The following is a 20,717-nucleotide window of genomic DNA, read 5'->3' on the forward strand; positions in this document are numbered from 1 at the left end:
ACTCAACTCCTTTAACTGTTCCAGACCTCACGCCAGCCTGCGTGAGCTTAAACGCGTGCCTTTCGGCTATCTCATAGTGGCTTGGCTGTCTTGCCAAGTCACAACAAAAGGTAATTTTACAGCCAGAAAAATAGCTTTGTGCCTGTCTTCACTAAACAACTGTTTCTGACCATTCTGACGAAGCAGATCGCTTGAAGCCTATGCTTACGTGTTGCAAGCAAAGATTACGAGGAACAGATAAAGGTCATTCATACAGTCCGAAGGGAAAACTTCGATTCTTCCTAGCTAGCAAGTATAGGCTCATATATCTACTTTTATTTGTCAAGCTTGTGCTTCACCTATAGTCATAAGGCCAAAACAACACCATTAACTGATTTTACATCCAAACAGTACATTTCTAACATGGGTTCCTCACCAAAATTTCATCTAGTAAGTCCCCTCTACAACCGCTAGAAGCCTGTAAAAGGAATTTTGAATCATCTTGTATATTCCAAAATGATATTTTCACTCTGCAGCGGAGTGTGTGCTGATATGAAACTTCCTGGCAAGTTAAAACTGTGTGCCGGACCGAGACTCGAACTCGGGACCTTTGCCTTTCGCGGGCAAGTGCTCTACCAACTGAGCTACCTAAGCACGACTCACGCCCCCTCCTCACAGCTTTACTTCTGCCAGTACCTCGTCTCCTACCTTCCAAACTTTACGGAAGCTCTCCTGCGAACCTTGCAGAACTACTGGCAGAAGTAAAGCTGTGAGGAGGTGGCGTGAGTCGTGGTTGGGTTGCTCAATTGGTAGAGCACTTGCCCGCGAAAGGCAAAGGTCCCGAGTTCGAGTCTCGGTCCGGCACACAGTTTTAATCTGCCAGGTAGTTTCATCTTGTATATTGTTATAGATTCGGTCGCACCATTGCTCTTTCATTTACACAGATTAATTTCAGAAATCTATATTCCTACAAGTTAATTTGTTGTAATTACAAAAAGAAATTCTTTGATTATTCAGAACTTCGTTACAATTCAGCTGACTGAAAATAGATTGACGATATCTTCAACGATTTCGGAAATACTTGTAGTAAACGGTGGAGGTGATTAAGTGGCCGTTTTCATCGGTTGGGAAGAGTCCTCGCCTCGTGATCTACTTTCATAATCACTGCAGAGAGGAGTGGGGCGAGGGGGCAGCTTTACGGGCGGACAAGTGTGGTGTCGGCAGAGATCCCCCGCGGCAGCCAAACGCTGCCGGTGGCCCGGCAGAGCATAGCTCAGCTCAGCACGGCGTGGCGTGCTGCCTCGTTGCGTTGCGTTGCGTTCCGTTCCGTTCTGTTTGCCGCCGGTAAATATTTGAGCTGCGGCCTGCGGCTGGACCGCAACCCCCGCCCCCGCCCCCGCCCCTGCCGCAGTGCGGCCGTCTAATACGTTTCGTTCGGCCGTGCTCTCTCAACCCTAAGCGCAGCGTCAATATTTATATACGGTCGGCTAATGAGAGAGCGACACACCGCAATTGACAGAGTGCGCCAGCCGGATCACCGATGATTCGCTGCGCAAAATTGTTGTTTGCCGTGTGCGTTACGTTACTGCGCTAAGCCCGCCCGTTCGCTGCCGCCAGTGTTTACCAATGCGCTCGGGCTAAAGAGATACGAGGCGGTAGGGGGATGGGGGTGGCAGGAAAAAATGTTAAAAAAAAGGAGAGTGAATACGGGACTCAGATCTATATGTGTGCCTCCGTTTCGCGCGATCTGTGAGCTGTACTAATGGATTTTGAGATGTGATATGCGGTCGTGTGTTGAAACCGTTCACGAGGAATGAAAGGCCGCTCTCAAAATGGGGTGAATGCGAGCCCGCCCGCTGCACATCTTTTACGCGATGAAAGCTCTGCATCAGCCAATTGATGTAGGCTGCACTCGGTGAAACCGTACGCGGCCGCTCGGCTTCCTACATTTGCTAGATACAGCCATCCACTCCGTGCGTCGGAATAAACGCGTTTATTTTGCTGCTCTTGCTTTATTTTCGAACATTTGTTGACCTGAACGCCCGAATTCCTATCGAAAATGCGGATCTTCCACAACACAAAAGACAGATGTGCAGGATATGAGAACTCGACTCAAAGCTGTAAAATAACAAATAGAAGTAAAGATCTATAGTGATGTTGGTTATAGTAAACTGTGGGTGACCTTTCATTGAGGCGTAACATATTTCACATGACAATATCTTTAGGAACATTCGTATGCAAGCTTACAGTTACAGCGTTCTAACCAAAAATCTCGTTTTCATGAATACCAAATATCAATCAAGCGCAGGTGCGATGGGAAAGTGCGTGGCCTGGAACATACAGTTTTCAACCACACGTCATTTCATGAGACATATTTGAAAGTAATTTCGCATTTTTCCTAGACACAATCCCACATCACGAAATTTCAATGACAAGCAAAACGGACCTAAAATTTGATAAATTGCATGGGGGCTTAATTATTTAAAGAATGCAAATAATTTTTATTTTTGTCGCTGTCTGTCCGGTTACGCAGTCTCGTAACCGGTTGGCCCTCCCTGGTATTTGTACGCAATCTGACTGCATAGAACAACAAAGAATGAAACGAAATTTCCGTTAACACAATTAATTAATTAAGTCCCCAGCAACTATAAAACCTACGAAACAACAAAGCACAAGAGTAACTGTTCTGTGTGTGGAAGTGTGATTCAACGTACACATCTGGCACGGTTCTTCCTCACTAAGACAAAGTATTTTAAATACCATTTATACTGAAGTAATTTAAAAAAATAAACAAATACTATAATTACATATAGAAACCAGAAATACAGTCTAATACAAGAACACGAGCCACATGCTTTGTTGACTGAACCTGTGACCAAGAGGCATTATTGTTTAAGACATTGAAATAATAAGAAAAAGGAATTTTTTTTTTTTACCTTCATATATATTGACGAAAAGCACACCCTGATCATTACAGTATGCCCAATCCAAGAACATCTGGTGTCTAGCCCATCAAAACAATACTACAAGTTCTGAACAAGCACTCACTACCGCAACTTCTCAACTACGACTCGCTACTGCCACATCTCAACAAGCACTGCCTACTGCTACTTCTCAATAAGCACTCTCCACCACGACTTCTCGACAAGCACTGCCAGTGGAGGCGGCGAAATAAAACTCTTTGGCGCAATCTCTGGCGCTGTGGCTCAGTGTAGCCACCTTTCAAAATTCATATCAAAAGTATATACCACTCATACCAGTAGTAGTACAAACTCACATTTATGTTACAATAGATTTAAATATACTTACTGTCACTGTCAATTATCTCCTCACTATGTACGCTAAAAAAAAATAAAGAATAAAAAAAAGAAAGAAAGAAAGAAACACACCCGTGCGGTCACGTAGCACGATCTACATGCCGAGTGTTGCTTTGCACGCTGTGACGGTTACAATACACTACATTCATAGAAGTACCTCTGTGTACCACTAGATGTCTCTGTCTTGCAGTAGCATTGGTGGTTTGATGCGAAAGGCAGTGCTGCTTTACAAAAAGGTTAATGAACTAGTGGTTTCTCCGTCGACCGTAACTGGTAAGCGTCCCACACCACACAGCAATACTCCAAAAGAGGATGGACAAGCGTAGTGCTGACAGTGTCTTTTAATAGATCTGTTGCACCTCCTGTTTACTCCACCAATAAAACGCAGTCTTTGATTCATCTTCCCCATGAAATGATCGTATGGCATTTATGGGCCGGGATATCCCCTTCGGGGTTCGGCCGCCGTATTGCAAGTCTTTTTAGTTGACGCCACTTCAGCGACTTGCGTGTCACTGATGATGAAAATGATGATAGACACACAACACCCAGTCCCCTGGCGGGAATCGAACCCGGGTCCCCTTGCGTGGTAGGCGGTAACGCTACCGCTGTGCTACTGAGGCGGACTTCCGCATAATTTTTTTTATGGTTCCATCTTAAGGTGTTTCTATTTGTAGTCCCTAGGAATTCAGTTAACCGATCGCTTCTACGTTAGTGTAACTTATCCTGTAACCGACATTTAATGGAAATTGGAGAATCGTTCAGGATCAATCGTTACTTTTGGCACTAACATGAACGTTTCTGATTAGTTACGAACAAGAACTGCTCGAGGTTCGATGCGCTAATAGCCTCTGTGCACTAAGTACCGTTAAACATATTCAGAAACATTGGGGGACTGCGAACCATTTATGCCATACTTATTATAACGCTTACTACCATGTCTGCCTCCTACTAGACACGAGATTGATGGGTGTACATTGTTCGTGGTACCATGTCTTTCTAGAATTGTACGAGAGTACAGTGAATCATCTCTGACTCCTACGCAGGGTACTCCTGGGTATACATGTTGTCTTCCTACTATAGAAGAGACACGTGAGTGCACAGTGAACCATTTCCCCTGCGTTCATCACAAGCCGTGCTATCATGACTCCCTCCCACTATATACGGAACTCTTGGACGTACGGTCGTGATGGTACTACATTTTCCTGCTACTACAAAGGGGACTCGTAAAAAAGACTCCCCACGATTGTGTAATACAAAGAGAACGAATGCTTTTAAAATATAGTGTGACAAAAGAAAGCACAAGATTAGATGGATTGATCTGATAACCATTAAAGAGGCATTAAATGTCATGGGAAGAAAACCTGCACAACTTGGTAAAAACAAGGAGTTCTAAGATATGTTCAGTTGGTAAGATGGGGTAAAAATTGTAGATGGATACCAAGGTTTTAATGCAATGATCACGTACAAATGGATGTACAGGGCGGTTATAGTTAATCGCTTCTTAAGCCAGTGTAGATAGAAATTTTTTTTTTTTACCCGATGGGTACCCAGCTTTATAGGAATGATGTTCAGGCTCTGCACTGCAGGAATTGCGTTATTAGTAGTGCTAGTGTCATTACTTGCCCTTAGACGCCAGTACACACAACGCAGGGTTGAAATACAAGCATCAGTTATATGGTAGTTGCAAACAGTCAGCATGAGTCTGGACAAGGTGAGCAGTCTTTACTCGTAAAGGTGTTTTATCAAAACAATAGCAACAGTGCTGCTGGTATTCGCGAATATCGACGCATTAAAGGAATAACAGAGAGGTCTTCTTTCCGCACTGGGATTGAGGATTAATAAACTTGCGATTTGGGAATTGCTCCTGAGGCGACCGACAGCCAATTGCGGCACAAATTGTTGAAGAAGTTAGTGTTGCCATGGCTGAGAATGCTGGACGCAAATTAAAACAATTTGGAATATTATTAAAAGAGAAACAGGTCAACCAAGAGCACAGGATGACAGTATTACCATCAAATTGAATGAAAACTTTACGAACAAAAAGTCAGAAGTTGAAAATATTTTTAATAATCATTTTCTAAATGTTGTGGATATAGTAGGATCCAGGTGTTCCTTAGAAGATGCTAGGCTGTTAATGGAAGAGGCCACACCTACGCAATTTGATACAATTGAAATGTCACCCACTTCTCCCTCTGAAATTAGGAAAATAATAAACTTGCTTAAAAGCAAAAACTCACATGGAATTGATGGCATTTCCAGCAAAATACTAAAAGCTTGTTCTCAACAGATAAGTAAGATTCTCAGCCACCTGTGTAATAGCTCTCTGGAACAGGGCATTTTCCCTGATAGACTGAAATATGCTATTGTTATACCTTTGCATAAAAAGGGGGATAGATCTGATGTCAACAATTACCGTCCAATCTCCCTTCAAACAGCTTTATCCAAAATTTTTGAGAAAGTAAGGTATTCAAGAGTAGCTTCACATATCTGTAAAAATGAAGTACTAACAAAATGTCAGTTTGGTTTCCAGAAAGGTTTTTCAACAGAAAATGCCATATATGCTTTCACCAATCAAATTCTGCATGATCTGAATAACCGAACACCACCCATTGGGATTTTTTGTGATCTCTCAAAGGCTTTTGATTGTGTAAATCATGAAATTCTGCTAGACAAGCTCAAGTATTGTGGCATGAGTGGGACAGTGCACAAATGGTTTAATTCGTACCTAACTGGAAGAGTGCGGAAAGTTGAAATAAGTAGTTCTCATAATATGCAAAGATCAGCACATTCCTCAAACTGGGGAGCTATCAAGAATGGGGTTCCACAAGGGTCAGTCTTGGGACCTTTGTTGTTCTTAATATATATTAATGACTTGCCATTCTATATTCATGAAGAGGCAAAGTTAGTTCTCTTTGCTGATGATACAAGTATAGTAATGACACCTGACAAACAAGAATTAACTGATGAAATTGTCAATACTGTCTTTCAGAAAATTACTAAGTGGTTCCTTGTAAATGGACTCTCACTGAATTTTGATAAGTCACAGTACAAACAGTTCCATACAGTGAATGGTATGACGCCATTAATAAATATAGACCTTGATCAGAAGCATATAGCTAAGGTAGAATATTCAAAATTTTTAGGTGTGTCCATTGATGAGAGATTAAATTGGAAGAAATACACTGATGATCTGCTGAAACGTTTGAGTTCAGCTACTTACGCAATAAGGGTCATTGCAAATTTTGGTGATAAACATCTTAGTAAATCCATCTTTCACTCATTGCTTTCATATGGCTTCACATTTTGGGGTAATTCATCACTGAGGAATAAAGTATTTATTGCACAAAAGCGTGAAATCAGAATAATAGCTGGAGTCCACCCAAGATCAATCTGCAGACATTTATTTAAGGATCTAGGGATATTCACAGTAGCTTCTCAGTATATATACTCTCTTATGAAATTTGTTATTAACAACCAAGCCCAATTCAAAAGTAATAGCAGTGTGCATAATGACAATACTAGGAGAAAGGATGATCTTCACTATTCAAGATTAAATCTAACTTTGGCACAGAAAGGGGTGAATTATACTGGCACTAAAGTCTTTGGTCACTTACCAAATAGTATCAAAAGTCTGACAGATAACCAACAAGTATTTAAGAAGAAATTAAAAGAATTTCTGAATGACAACTCCTTCTACTCCATAGAGGAATTTTTAGATATAAATTAAGAAAAAAAAGAAAAAAAACGAAAAAAATATTTTTAAAAATAAAAAATAAAATAAAAACAAAAAATAAAAAAGTTGTTACATTAACTTAAGTATGTTGTTAAATTAACTTAATTATGTCATGTTCTGGAAAATTTGACTCGTTCAACATCATTACGAAATATCGTATTCATGATCCATGGAACTAGTATTAATCTAATCTAATCTGCCATCTTCAAGCAGTGCAAGTGCTCTGTCATGATAGCTGGACATTCTATGATCCACCATTGTTTTGGGCAGCAGTAGAGCAATCTCTAGTGCAGCTCAAGGCTGTCGTGGATGCAAATGGTCGTCACACTGAGCAACATTTGTAACCGGAATGTAAACATGGTGCGCTATTAACAAAGGCTATCCTCTCATGTGGAAATTAAAATGTGTTTCTTTCAATGGTTTACTCCTTACCTCTCTCCAGCATGTACTTACAACTGTTTCTACAAAGTTTCGTTGTCCTACGATGACTCGTGTGTCATGGACACTCTTTCAAATACTGAAAATTTAATTATAAGTACCCTTTGGATTGCAGCTGCCACACAGAGATGTAAATAAGTACAAGGCCTCGACAAGTGTGGCGAGACTCATCATATCACTCTTTAGAGAGTACAACACAACGTGATTGAGGGTTACAAAGTCGTGTGCCTATCCAGGATTCGAATATAGTTTGACCCCTCAGACGTCTTTGCATGACGTAATACAGGACGCGCTGCCCGGGAAATGAAGGGCTTCGAATCCCGGTTTGGCACACAATTTTGACTTTGCTCTTACAATCATGGCAACAAATTCTCATCTGAGACAAAAGGAATTAAGTTGTCAACACCGCTTATGTCACATCACAAGAACAAATCTGATAAAAACAAATCTTTGGATGACGACTACAAAGCATAGATCTACCCATCTTTCTCCGATTGCTGCGTCGTCATGGTCCCAGATAGCAACTGCAAAAGCTGCTTGCGCACCATTCTATTCAAATCACTTTTATTCTCCAGCGTTCAAAGGCACATATTCCGTGAACTACATCACGACTTCTTGCAGGAATATCAGCTACCTCTGAAACTGAAGGAGGGGCGGGGGGACGGGGGGCAGGGGGCGGGGACGAAATAGGTAAGATCTAATCGCAACACCAAATCCTAGGGACGGTTTGGTACGTGTGTTCATATCGTCGTAAATGTGACTGTTCCAACAACAGGAAACAGCTCCGTTCTGAAATGTATGGGTGGATATAAATCGCCTCGAAACTTGGGAACGTCCACACAATAATGGTGGAAAAATTTACGGAAACTGTAATGATCCGTACGATCTGTCAGCAGTAAAGATAGAGTTGCTTCATATACAGACCACCAGACAGTATTAAAGGGCACATTCGTGTTGTGTACAGCAGCTCAAGCTAATGGAGTCTGGTTCTCGTCAAACTACATATCCTCCTTATTTCAGAACAATAAATTCTTAGGACCAGAAGATATGTTAGTGGAACTAGAAGAGAAATTAAAGAAGACCAAATGGTAAGTATAATAGGATTATCAGAAGTATATAGAGGAATTCAAAAACAAATACACTCCTGGAAATTGAAATAAGAACACCGTGAATTCATTGTCCCAGGAAGGGGAAACTTTATTGACACATTCCTGGGGTCAGATACATCACATGATCACACTGACAGAACTACAGGCACATAGACACAGGCAACAGAGCATGCACAATGTCGGCACTAGTACAGTGTATATCCACCTTTCGCAGCAATGCAGGCTGCTATTCTCCCATGGAGACGATCGTAGAGATGCTGGATGTAGTCCTGTGGAACGGCTTGCCATGCCATTTTCACCTGGCGCCTCAGTTGGACCAGCGTTCGTGCTGGACGTGCAGACCGCGTGAGACGACGCTTCATCCAGTCCCAAACATGCTCAATGGGGGACAGATCCGGAGATCTTGCTGGCCAGGGTAGTTGACTTACACCTTCTAGAGCACGTTGGGTGGCACGGGATACATGCGGACGTGCATTGTCCTGTTGGAACAGCAAGTTCCCTTGCGGGTCTAGGAATGGTAGAACGATGGGTTCGATGACGGTTTGGATGTACCGTGCACTATTCATTGTCCCCTCGACGATCACCAGTGGTGTACGGCCAGTGTAGGAGATCGCTCCCCTCACCATGATGCCGGGTGTTGGCCCTGTGTGCCTCGGTCGTATGCAGTCCTGATTGTGGCGCTCACCTGCACGGCGCCAAACACGCATACGACCATCGTTGGCACCAAGGCAGAAGCGACTCTCATCGCTGAAGACGACACGTCTCCATTCGTCCCTCCATTCACGCCTGTCGCGACACCACTGGAGGCGGGCTGCACGATGTTGGGGCGTGAGCGGAAGACGGCCTAACGGTGTGCGGGACCGTAGCCCAGCTTCGTGGAGACGGTTGCGAATGGTCCTCGCCGATACCCCAGGAGCAACAGTGTCCCTAATTTGCTGGGAAGTGGCGGTGCGGTCCCCTACGGCACTGCGTAGGATCCTACGGTCTTGGCGTGCATCCGTGCGTCGCTGCGGTCCGGTCCCAGGTCGACGGGCACGTGCACCTTCCGCCGACCACTGGCGACAACATCGATGTACTGTGGAGACCTCACGCCTCACGTGTTGAGCAATTCGGCGGTACGTCCACCCGGCCTCCCGCATGCCCACTATGCGCCCTCGCTCAAAGTCCGTCAACTGCACATACGGTTCACGTCCACGCTGTCGCGGCATGCTACCAGTGTTAAAGACTGCGATGGAGCTCCGTATGCCACGGCAAACTGGCTGACACTGACGGCGGCGGTGCACAAATGCTGCGCAGCTAGCGCCATTCGACGGCCAACACCGCGGTTCCTGGTGTGTCCGATGTGCCGTGCGTGTGATTATTGCTTGTACAGCCCTCTCGCAGTGTCCGGAGCAAGTATGGTGGGTCTGACACACCGGTGTCAATGTGTTCTTTTTTCCATTTCCAGGAGTGTAGATTTAAAAGCAGGACAAAATGTTTCCCCACAGATGAACTGAGCACCAAAGATATTCTTATGAGCGATTTATTCAATCAGAAAATTAAAAACGGTGGTATAGATATTACGGCAATCGCAGTCGTAATAAGAAATGAAGCCTATACACCAAAGTGGTGACTTACTGGTGAGCAGGTAAAGGTCTATATCAAGAGTTACTGAAACTAGTAAATGGAAGAAAGTCTCTCAGTTAGATAATGAAGGTGTGATACCGGAAATGACAGAAGCCATATACTGTAATGGGTAGGGGAGAGTTGTGTATATTATACTGACTACTAATCTCCACAACTACCATAAAACAGCGTGCTCTGACTCGCGTGCTTCTCTCAGACATTACGTTTGAGTGAGTGAGAGGAGCTGATTTGTTTAGTGACCAGTTGGATGCAACAAAAACTGCTGCTCGTGATAAAACAGCGAGTGTTACGGGGAAGTGGAACTGTTTGCGCAAGAGCTTAAGACTGGGAGTATTCCAGCCAAACCTCCAGAGGTTAGTGGCAAAACGGCGCGATACGAGCCCCGTAGCGAGTATAAACCATAACGATCCGAAAAGAGTTTGAAGACCGGAAAATATTGTTCGAATGAAGGAATAACCGGAACGAAGTACGACGAAATCTCATCACAGTTTATTTGTGCAAGTGGGAATTACGAGGTCGTCGTGTGGAAATATTATCAAGAACGACCTGTATCCGTATCGTTACAAATTTGGTGTTGTGTATGAGAGTTCTACCGGTGGTTTCTGAGTGAAGTGCAGTCGGGACCTTCAGATCATCAGATTTTTATTTCTTCATATAAGACGTGGTTCAGCCTGTCAGGCTATGTGAACTTACAGAACATACGCCATTACGCATCAGTACTTTGAAGATCTGTTGCTTAATCTCAAGATTGGTGTTTGGTGTGCAATGTTTGTGATCCTTATCGTAACGCGACATTCTTTTTCACTAAACCGATATGTTCAAAACCTGTTTAATCCATATGTGGATCAATTCAAGCAAGTAGAAGGACTTTATGGATGTTTTCGGCCAGACGGAGCGCCAGCACACACCGCCTTGACAACCTCGTAAAAAGTGCCTGAAGCGATCGTTGAGCAAGGGACAATTAATAGAGGCAATGCATTCTCCTAGCCATCACCTGATTTCACCTCCTCAGATTTTTACTTGTGGGTCAATCTGAAACGTTAGGTGTACTCAAATAATCCTCGCAAACTGGAAGAGCTACAGCAGAACACTGAAATCCCTACTGCTGATACCCCTCTGGTAGAGCTGCTACCCGCATCACACACTTTGATAAAGGGAGCACAGCTCTGCAAGGACGTCAACGGAGGCCATTTCCAGCAGCTTCGCTAATGCTCATTAACAAAAGTCTATCACGCGTCCATTGTAAATACACTGACGGAAAAAAATCGCAACACCAAGGAGAAGTTCCGCGGCATAAACTAAAGTTGGTAGGCGTGTTTCTACCTCTGAAAGATGAAGTCTGTTAAAATTTCACCCCAGTCCCATAAGAGTAGTGCTAGGAGCACTGCTCTAAGGATGCAAATCAGGTTTGCTTTGAATACACGCCGTAATAGTCTCGAGCATTAGTTATCTGCGAGACTGGACATGGTAAGTTAATGTTAGCCAAGAATGCCTTTAAGTCGACGAATGCTTCTTTAACAACACATCACGGAGTTTGATGGAGGTCGTGTAACGGGGTTACGAGAAGTTGGATGTTCCTTCTGCGATATTGCAGGAAGATTTGGCAGGAATGTAGCCGCTGTGCGTGACTGCTGGCAGCGGTTATCACGGGAATTGTAACATCCCCTTACAAAAATTTATAAACGACAGTGCTGGTAGCCGGCCGCGGTGGTCTAGCGGTTCTAGGCGCGCAGTCCGGAACCGCGCGACTGCTACGGTCGCAGGTTCGAATCCTGCCTCGGGCATGGATGTGTGTGATGTCCTTAGGTTAGTTAGGTTTAAGTAGTTCTAAGTTCTAGGGGACTGATGACCACAGTAGTTAAGTCCCATAGTGCTCAGAGCCAAAAAAAATGGTTCAAATGGCTCTGAGCACTATGGGACTTAACATCTATGGTCATCAGTCCCCTAGAACTTAGAACTACTTCAACCTAACTAACCTAAGGACAGCACACAACACCCAGCCATCACGAGGCAGAGAAAATCCCTGACCCCGCCGGGAATCGAACCCGGGAACCCGGGCGTGGGAAGCGAGAACGCTACCGCACGACCACGAGGTGCGGGCTGCTCAGAGCCATTTGAACCATTTGACAGTGCTGGTAAACCTCATACGTTATTTGATTTTCAAACGGCTGAGCAAAACTGAACGTACTCTGACATTTCTCTCTTTACTTATTCTCATCATCCCTAAACTAACACACAATACTTTTTTTGGCGCAACGCAATCTGACTAACAATAACCTATACCTTTCATGAATCACTTACCTCACAAAAAAATCTTCATTGCTCAAACTACTGCAATACAGCGTGCGCCAATACTGCCAGCTCAATAAAGATTCTAACTACGCAAGGCACCAACTACTGATAGGCATAGTCAGCAAATGAAAGATTTTGATAGAGAACAGACAATGTATTTACCTTAATAATGTTCAAAAGTCATCAGTTCATGACATCCAGTCTTACAAATTTCCTTTTTCTGACGGACACACGTCCAGATCGTCCGCTCTCAAAATTCTGCCATCTCTCTCCCCACATCCACCACTGCTGTCTCTCCCCCCACATCCACCGCTGTTGGCGGTTGGCGGCTCACCTCCGACTGCGCAACGCTACGCCCTGTTCACATCCAACTTCCCAACACTACAATGGCAAATATCCCAACAATGCAAACCAGCCACAGACTGCACACAGCACAGTCAGTGAATTTCATACAGAGGGCTACGTGGCGTTACCAACATAAAAACCTAAACAGCCTACTTACAGAATGTACGGTCGCATGAAGATAGAGCTCCGAACAGCCACGGGGGTGGATGGGGGGGGGGGGGGGGGGGGAAGTTATCGTGTTTGGCCCATGGTGCATCGTTCTGCATCTGCAATAGCGTTTTGAGCAGAAGACGGGAACACGGTGACACAAAGAACTGTTACAAATCGGTTACGTCAAGGACAGCCCCGAGCCAGTTGTCCTGATGCGTGTATTCCACTAACACAAACCACCACCATTTACGACTTCAATGGCGTCAAATGAGAGCTCATTGTACGTCAGGGAGGGAGCTTGTGTTTCTTGACGAAAGCTCGTTCCGCCGCGGTGCCAGTGATCGCAGTACGTTTGTAAGAACGAGGTCAGCTAAGGGCCTGCAGCCAATTTGTCTGCGTGCTAGACTCACTGGACCTACATCCGCAGTTACTGTCTAGGGTGCGATTTCATATGACAGCAAGAGCACTCTCGTGGTTATCCCGCAGACTCTGAATGCAAATTTCTATGTGTAGTCTGGTGATTCGACTGTTGTGCTGCTATTCATGAACAGATTTCCATGGGGTATTTTCTAAAAGGACGACGCCCGCCCAGGTATCGCTGTTGTAACCCAACATGCTCTACACAGGGTCGATATTTTGCTTTGGCCTGCACGATCACCTGATTTGTCTCCAATCGAGCACATATGGGACCTCATCGGAAGACAAATCCAGCGTCATCCATAAACAGCATTGACCGTCCCTGTGTTGACTGACCAAGTGCAACAGGCGTAGAACTCTGTCCCACAAACAGACACACAGCACCTCTACAACACAACGCATGCATGTGAACCGTGAAAATTTACTTTCAAAATCTTTTCTTTAAAAAAAAAATTTACGTCATTTACTAGCGATTCATCAAGAACATTAACACACTATGTGAGCGTGGAAGTTGTTGTCAAGGAGTAACTGATGGAAACAAATTAAATTTTATTCATAAAAGCCTTTTCAAAAATAGATTTAAAATTTATAAGCAGAAAAGCACCCTCTAAATATCTATTTACAATTTAACAAATGTGAATTTTATTCCTAAAAGCTTTTTCAAAACAGATTTAAAATTATAAGCAGAAAAGCACCCTCGAAATATCAAGTTGTAATTATTCAGAGGCAGAATATTTTTTTTTTTTTTTTTTTTTGTTAAAGTAGGAGCCTTCGTGCTGAGAAGCTTCCGCTCCCTTTCAACACGGCCGTAGTCACGGCCGCTCACAACGACCTCTGAAAACTACACTGGTGCAAATCTGCAACACACCAGATTACTTTAAACTAAAAACTTTAACAACTCACACAAACACATTAACTATGCACCCCGTAAGAGGGATGGAAATTGATCAAACACTCACACTAAGAAATTATTTTCCACCAAAAAAGCAATTTGTTTTTAAAAGGGCTGTTACGGTGGAAGGTTGGCAACTTTATAAAAATGACTATTTAAATGAAACCCATGAAATTCAGACTTACATAAAATGTACAACATGCTCTGCATTACACATATACCGCCTCACAAGGTGATATTCAAGGTAAAACATTTCAGGAATTCGGCCTTTACCTTAATTCTAGAAATTCGTTAACACCGAATCCGACAAGCATGACGTATGGCAGACCGACGGACAGACAGACAGACAGACAGACAGACAGACACTAACTGCCTAACAAATGCGGACGAGAGGCTGACCAAGAAAGGAATTAGAATTTAACAAGAGTAAATCAAACAATATATCACCAATCACTTAACGTCATATAAACTGCGATTTCTCGAGAAGACCTAGCGCAGCACCCTCAAATCGCTCTCCCGAACCGTCCGCTGCCAGCCGCTTCAACAGACGCAGGAAGGCGCGCCGATCTCCCGTCTCACGGCGTCGCAGCTCGCCCCGGCCAGACCGATGTCGTGGGTTGACTCCTGTTGCTCTCGTGTTAGCCGCGAAGCCACTACGCCTCGCTATACGTCGCGGCCCGCTGGACTCACGAGGCGACCTCACATGCGCCGACGCTCGAGGCGAACAAGTCATCTTGTGTCCCAGTGCGCGACCGACCAACCGCCAATGCCCATTGCCTGAGCAAACTCGAGCAGACTGGCGGCCTAACACATACTAGCACTCCGGACGACCGACCGACACTAACAGCCTCACCAATGAGCACGAGAGACAGACCGAGACTAAGTTGGCTGACCATCTGACCAGACTCGCCAAGGCTGACAGACTGCCCTGGTTGACCAACTGCCTCCCACTGACTGACCTCAACGTACGGCAGACCGACAGACAGACAGACACTGACTGCCCGACACTGAGCCGGCTGACCAACTGACTAGACTCAGACTGACAGACTGACCCTTTGGCGAGTTTTTTTTTCTTTATTGATTTTCAATTCCCCCCAAAGGGGGGCGGGCTGGAAGCAGCTTAGTACGCTGCTCTACAGCCTACAGGTTTTTTTAAAAAAAAACGGAAGAAGAAAAGAAACAAGAAAAACAGGCGATAAAACGGTGACTTAAAGTGTAAAATGGCGGAAAAATGCGGAAAGTTAAAACATAAGGCAAAGGGGTTGGCAATGTTAATAAAAGACACAGGAAACAGACAAGTAACATAGTAGACACACAATTAAAAAACATGGCGACAGTCTGGTTTCTGTTCGTAAGAAAGAAAAAAATCACACCCAGCAATAGTATGATGGCCGTTCGCAACACTTCCCAAAAGACACAACACGGAACACTCACTGTAGAACACTGCACGAAAATGGCAGCACAGAGATGACACTCCCGAGCCAAAGGAAAGGGGGGGAACCAAGGAGGGAGAGGACTCATAAGGGGGGAGGGGGCAGGGCAGATGCGAAAAGAATGAGAAGAGGCAGAGGAGGGAAATGCAAAAGGACTCAGGGGAGAGAAGGGGGCAGAGAGAGGGAAGGTGGGGAAAAAAGAAGATGGAAGGGGGGAGAGGGAGCCCAGGAAAAGGACAGAGGAAAGCAGGGGGAGTGAGGATCAGAGCTGATAGGAGGGATAAATGGAGGGAGAGAGGGCATCATCCGGGACGGGGAGTTGATGGAAGCCACCTTGGGAAAGGAGATGAAGGGTGTAGAGAAGGAGGGTAGGGGGGGGACACAACAGTGAAGAAGTGGCAGGGAGTGGGGATGGGAGAGGAGAGGAGCAACCAGGGGGTGAGGGGGACCAAGGCGGCGGGAGGTGTAGAGGATGCGGATATGTTCGAGGAATAGGAGCAGATGGGGAAAGGAATGAGTTCATAGAGGATCCGCGTGGGGGACGGGAGGTGTATACAGAAGGCGAGGCGGAGTGCATGACGCTCAAGGATCTGAAGGGACTTATAGAATTTGAGGGGGATAGATATCCAGGTAGGATTGGCATAACAGAGGATGGGACGGATTCAGGATTTGTAGGTGTGGAGGATGATAGAGGGGTGCAACCTCCATGTCCGGCCAGAGAGGAGTTTGAGGAGTTGGAGGCGGTTGTGGGCTTTGGATTGGATGGAGCGGAGATGAGGGATCCAGGTGAGGTGACGGTCAATGGAGAGGCCAAGTTAGGTGAGGGTGGGGGTGAGGCGGACAGGACGGGCGCAGACAGTACGGGAGAAATCCAGGAGCCGGAAGAAGCGAGTGGTACGACCTATGATGATTGCCTGGGTCTTGGAAGGATTGATTTTCAGGAGCCATTGGTTACACAATGCAGCAAAAAAGTCAAGGTGATTCTGGAGAAGGCGTTGGGACCGTTAGAGGGTAGGAGCGAGGGCGAGGAATGCGGTGTCATCGGCATATTGCAAGAGGTGTACTGGAGGGGGGGTCGGGGCATATCTGCCGTGTACAGGACGTAGAGGAGAGGGGAGAGGACAGAGCCCTGGGGCACACGTGCAGAGGGGTAGAAGGTGTGGGAATTGGCATTGTGGATGGTAACATAGGAGGGGCGGCGGGAGAGGAAGGAGGCCATCAGACGGATGTAGCTGATAGGAAGGGCGTAGGTTTGGAGTTTAAACAGGAGACCGGGATGCCAGACACAGTTGTAGGCCTTTTCGAGGTCGAGGGAGACAAAAATGCCTTTGGCGAGGTTATAGCGCCCCTTAAATGCTCGTGAACCGGCAACCATTTCCCTTTCCTACCAGCGGGAGACACCAAAGCTGCGATTGCCCCAGCGGCGCCACCGCCAGAAACGGAGGGCGACTTCTTCACACTACGCGCTGCGGCGCGCTCTCCAAAACAACAAATTTTACCACGGTTCAGCATGTTTGCATGCTTTCATTCAACATTCTGGCGGTTATACTGGTTATTACTGTGCCAGCGTTTTATATTTGCTGTGGATTACCTCCCGCTTACATTAACCTGTGATCTTGCAATGCTAATCACTTACATATGTTACATACAGAAATTTACTATCGTAATTTCATTACTCTACGTTAACTATTCTTTGGTGTTGCTTCTTTTTCCATCAGTGCATTTTCCGGGCCAGTTGTATTTTGCCAACCTTATATAATCTGTCCCCTTTTACGTGCTGCGTGGGACGAGCCCAATTAAAAATTAACTCACCAGCGGGATGCTGAGGAGGCAGATGCACCAAAGTAACGTCTCTGTTACGCCTACACTGCCCAGGTTACGTGACGGATCCATTCGAACACAATGAAATGACAAATCTTAAAGAAAAAAAAGTAGAATCGTATTTAATTAAAGCTTCACGTTAGTTGCCCACCCTTCAGCTGCGCTAAAAGAACGTTAAAACACGAGACAGAGTTTTGATTACTCGTATGAGATACGTCCAGCGATATTTCTGTACGCTGCGGAAGGTTTCTTCCTCTAAATAAATATTTAGGCGAATAGAATGGAGCTGCCAGGCGCGGCATTAAGAGAACAGATTGCAGAGCGCGGCCGCCAAAAGCCGTTACCGCTGAGAGATTGCGCGCTGCGCATCTCGTCTGTGAAAACAATAACTCGGCGACTATGAAACATAACTTAGCGAGCGTACGGCCGGGCCCGTGCAATTAACATCGCGGCCCTGTTAATGGGCGGCCCGCCGCGGGGGCTGACGCGCGGCGTCGTCAATATATCTCACTTAGGCCTCAGTATTTCACCACACGCCCACCGCCGTCCGGGGCGCCATAACCTTCCAGCCCCGTGGCCGTCTCGCTGAGGAAACTTTACAACGCGGCGTTAAGGCACGCGGCGTCAACCTGGGGCGTACAATAAGCTGCGGAGCTGATGTTGCGCAGGTGAGAACTCGACAAAATAAACAGAATTGTGTGGCCTCCACGACAGGACCCTGTGCGACCATCCTTGATGATGTGCGCACCAGGCAACTTTCACGTTGTTGGTTGGCGAAGGGGATTTGGAGCAGGTAGGGTGCAAATGAAATAATCGTGTAGGAGCTTCACTTACAATGTTAAAATAAAAAAAAAACTTCATCTACATCTACATCTACATAATTACTCTGTAATGCACATTTAAGTGCTTGGCAGAGGGTTCATCAAACCACAATCATACTATCTCCCTACCATTCCACTCCAGAACAGCGCGCAGCAAAAACGAACTCCTAAACCTTTCTGTTCGAGCTCTAATTTCTCTTATTTTATTTTGATGACCATTTCTGCCTATGTAGGTTAGGCTCAACAAAATATTTTCGCATTCGGAAGAGAAAGTTGGTGACTGAAATTTCGTAAACAGATCTCGCCGCGACGAAAAACGTCTTTGCTTTAAGGAGCTCCGGAATGCCCTATACTTGCAATGTTAAAATAACGCTTATAAATTACATCTTTCCTCACAAAGTATTTGAGGTAGGAAGTTGAACTTTTTACAGATTATTTATTGGAATATGGGATACAACTTAACACAGGGATTTTACAAAATTTTAGTTCAGTTATTAAAGATGATTTTTTTTCAATTGTAATGAAAATTCACAACATTTTTTTGCAATTTTTTATTTATATATTCAAAAACATACAGTTTTTTGGAAAAAGGCTGTGTTAAATTATGCAGAAAGTACTGTGTAACATTTACTGAAAGTTTGAAACTAATATGTTTGGAAGATCCTTAGAAAACATGTAATTAGTATGAGAAAATAAAAGTTTTGGGAATCGAGCGACAAAGATTGGATTAACTTTTTAGTGCATTCCAGGTCCATAGGATGGATTATCTTCATCCTCTGCAAACTCCTCCTCCAGCTTCCTCTTGTTCCTCCTCCTGTTTACTCTTGCTCGTATTTCTACACTCTTTACAGCCCTGTCTACAGCCCGAAGGCGTTCCTTGTCTAAAGCAAGCATCGCTCGTTGTTGTGTTCGTAGATTTTGCTACCATTTTCTTCAGTTGCAGTTACTGCAACACTGTTCTAAAAGGTGGTCATGTATGAACACTTATCACATTTCAGTTGTATTTCACTAGCAAGTCCAACGTGCTTTATTATGGAGAGTTCCAGACCAACTTCACTACAATGAATACATCTTACACAGTTTGAAAAAATTCCTTTGAGAACCGACATATCAAATATTTCATTCACATCCGATTCGCCCATAAAACATTCATAGTTTTCACTCATTGAACCAAGCTTCTTCTGTGAAGTATTTTCTTTCCCACTTTGTTTGCTATGGGCAGGTGTACTTGAGAGGTTAGGTTCACTCACTTGGTTATCGTCTTTATTGTTTACAGTAATAACACATACCTTTGACTTTCCAACATTTCTCCTTTTCTTAAAAGCCTTCAGAGGATTTCTAATAACTTTACTTTTACTCATTATTAACTTCAACAAAACAGAGACTCAAGAAACAGAATTAATTACGAATATTTTCGAGATAACGACAGAGTAAATAAACATGAAACAATCGACAATCACACCAGCGATATATATTGAACCATCACAGGTTAGCCACAACACATACTTTATCTCACATCACTAAAATGTACCTGATGAACACGGACGTTAATAATAACACCATTTGACAGCAGTTTAACAGCGCCACAGTGGGTCACGCCCATGTAGAACACATTTCAAAAAAAATTTAAAAATAGTTGTAGTCTTCGGAATTGAATAAATTATATATCTATTAAAAGGTAATAGTCTGCAGGTTCAGAAAACGCAAAAAAGTAAAAATTGAACTTTTCATGATTTTGAGCCTTTCCGGAGCCCCTTAATGACTTCCATCCCAACTCGCGTATCATATCTGCCACATTCTCTCCCCTATTACGTGATAATACAAAACGAGCTGCCTTTTTTTGCATTCTTTCGATGTGCTCCGTCAATCCCACCTGGTAAGGATCCCACACCGCGCAGCAATACTCCATCAGAGGACGAACGAGTGTAGTGTAAGTTGTCTCTTTAGTGGACTTGTTGCATCTTCTAAGTGTCCTTCCAATGAAACGCAACCTTTGGCTCGCCTTCCCCACAATATTTGGTCTATGTGGTCTTTCCAACTGAAGTTGTTCGTAATTTTAACACCCAGGTACTTAGTTGAATTGACAGCCTTGAGAATTGTACTATTTATCGAGTAATCGAATTCCAACGGATTTCTTTTGGAACTCATGTGGATCACCTCACACTTTTCGTTATTTAGCGTCAACTGCCACCTGCCACCTGCCACCTGCCACACCATACAGCAATCTTTTCTAAATCGCTTTGCAACTGATACTGGTCTTCGGATGACCTTACTAGACGGTAAATTACAGCATCATCTGCGAACAACCTAAGAGAACTGCTCAGGTTGTCACCCAGGTCATTTA

The sequence above is a fragment of the Schistocerca americana genome, chromosome 4 (genome assembly GCF_021461395.2).
Source record: "Schistocerca americana isolate TAMUIC-IGC-003095 chromosome 4, iqSchAmer2.1, whole genome shotgun sequence".
Lineage (NCBI taxonomy): Eukaryota > Metazoa > Arthropoda > Insecta > Orthoptera > Acrididae > Schistocerca > Schistocerca americana.